This window comes from Stegastes partitus, unplaced genomic scaffold (assembly GCF_000690725.1).
Source record: "Stegastes partitus isolate 25-593 unplaced genomic scaffold, Stegastes_partitus-1.0.2 Scaffold2837, whole genome shotgun sequence".
NCBI classification, from domain to species: Eukaryota; Metazoa; Chordata; class Actinopteri; family Pomacentridae; genus Stegastes; species Stegastes partitus.
The window spans coordinates 8,557-10,793 of record NW_007580568.1 but is presented as its reverse complement, the minus strand read 5'-3'; the positions used below and the strand labels follow the sequence as shown (position 1 = coordinate 10,793).

Genomic DNA, 2,237 nt, shown 5'->3' with positions numbered 1-2,237 from the left:
ACATTAGAGATCACAGAGATCATCACAGGAATGAAAGAAGTACCAGTTGATTTGTATACAAACACAGAGCTTTGTGGAAATGAGGCTTAAGACGTTAGGGTCAGAGTGAGGGTTGATGCTCTGGATGCCACATAAACTGTAGCAAGTCAAGCTGACCTGTCTGCATCCAGACTGCCACAAAGACCTTGTGACCTCAGCTGGCCTCCATCACAACATCAGGCATCCTTCTGTTCAATGAGCTGGAGTTCAAGGTCCATGTGATCAGTGGCCAAACTTGACTGTACATGAGATGATAGCAACAAAACACATGCCCCGTGTGAGGCTCGAACTCACGACCTTCAGATTATGAGACTGACGCGCTGCCTACTGCGCCAACGAGGCCCAAAAGGTGACAGAATTCATGATTTTTTTCACCCTCACATACATGTACTCTATGTTTTTACTTGTGTGAGGCTCAAAACTGTAGACTGTCAGATTGTGTCTCCTAAAAATTAAAGGCGTTCTAGTTGATTCGTATGCAAACACAGAGCCTTCTGATAGAAGCGTTAGAGTAAGAGCTGCTCCAATAGCATCACCACAGCAGGGGATTCAAACACCCAGTGGCCGTGATCGTATAGTGGTTAGTACTCTGCGTTGTGGCCGCAGCAACCCCGGTTCGAATCCGGGTCACGGCAAAACCTGTTGACTTTTGTGTATTTACAAACAACAAAGTAGCTGTCAGGGAAAACCAAAGGGATAGATGATGGATGCTGTCTTACTGCAGAGAGCCAAGAGGGAGCAGCTGAGAAGGAAAAGTGTTCTTGGTGTCACAGACAAACTGGAGAACCAGCAGATCACTGAGGAGGACCTGGACCTGCACTGCATAAGGTGGAGAAGAGGGTAGGAGCAGACCATCATCATGATTAAAGGGTTGCTGAATGAGCTGATGGGTGTGAAGGACAGAGACCTTCTTGGTGTCCCTCTCTTGGACCAGGAGAGGATGCAGCACATTAGCATAGTCCTGAACCGGCACGCAGATCCAACCAGGTTTGGAATCCAAACTAACCGATAACAAGTCTGTAGGGCTAGTGGCGCAATGGATAACGCGTCTGACTACGGATCAGAAGATTCTAGGTTCGACTCCTGGCTAGCTCGATAACTCTTTAGCTTTACTTCTGTGCAGTGTCGCCCTCAACTTACTGTCCATTACAAAAACTAAAATAGATAAAATGAGCTGCATAATAGCTTGCTGTTGTCCACATGTGCTATAATCTGCCAGAAACAACTGTTTCACAAAGTTAAACTTAAAATAATTTTTGCTGAACACGTTCCAGCCTCTGCTTTATCGTACATACTTTGAAACAGGCTCGGTCAGGAATCACTTTAATCTTAATCACAACTTTATGAAGCTCATGGTGACACCCTCAAATTTGTCCCAAATAGATTATTTTCACTCTTATCATTTTTGCTCAAAAGATATTTTTTCTGGCGGACATAGACAGCAGAGCTGGTTTAAGTCCTCTGTGGAAGTCTGGTTGTGAAACGTATCATTGAAAATAATTTGATTCCAGTTCAAAACTGTTAAACCCTGTCAAGTTTCATGCAGTTATGTTTGCTGCTAAACATGCTCCAGCCTCACTTTAAAACACTTTGTATGAGGCAAAGTCTGGCTTTGACTCCTGCTGAGCTCCAAAGATTCTCCCATGAGGAAAATGACATCAAAGTCACTGTTTGGTGAAATATAACAGGATGTGTGTCCTCTTGGTGGTTTGAAAGTTGATTGTTTTGTAAAGACACATTTACAAATGTACAAATAACTGAATAGCTTGTTGGTCAATTCATTTTCCACATGTCTGGCACACACTCTCTGTGAACCACCTCTAAAGTTGGAATTTGTCAACGTACTTGAGGAAAATCCAAAACACCTTAAAAAGGAAAAAGGAGTTCTGCAAACACATCAGAGATCACAGAGTTCTGGTTGATTCGTATACAAACACAGAGCTTTGTGGAAATGAGGCGTCAGACGTGACATATCTTCCTTCTGATAGAAGCGTTCGGGTCAGAGCTGCTCTGTTAGCTGAGACTCTTTTCAACATGTTGCAGGTCTGTCTGCTGATGGTTGAAGAGATCTGACAACAACTGTCCTATCACAACATAGTTTTTAGTTATTATTAATTTAGTAAGTTTGAAAAGCTGTACACAAGTCTCCAGGTTGACAGTTTCCTGGACACTAATATTAAACACAACAGGAGGAAAAT

The 2,237-nt window shown here is 43.0% G+C and overlaps 3 non-coding genes across 3 annotated transcripts; 2 read left to right on the top strand and 1 right to left on the bottom strand.

Annotated features, from left to right (window-relative positions):
- Positions 1–308: 308 nt before the first annotated feature.
- On the bottom strand, positions 309–381 carry trnam-cau (transfer RNA methionine (anticodon CAU)). Its single transcript has one exon. It is a non-coding gene; the product is annotated as a tRNA-Met (tRNA).
- Positions 382–602: 221 nt separating this feature from the next.
- Positions 603–674, top strand: trnah-gug (transfer RNA histidine(anticodon GUG)). The gene has a single exon. It is a non-coding gene; the product is annotated as a tRNA-His (tRNA).
- A 387-nt stretch (positions 675–1,061) lies between these two features.
- On the top strand, positions 1,062–1,134 carry trnar-acg (transfer RNA arginine (anticodon ACG)). Its single transcript has one exon. It is a non-coding gene; the product is annotated as a tRNA-Arg (tRNA).
- Positions 1,135–2,237: the final 1,103 nt, after the last annotated feature.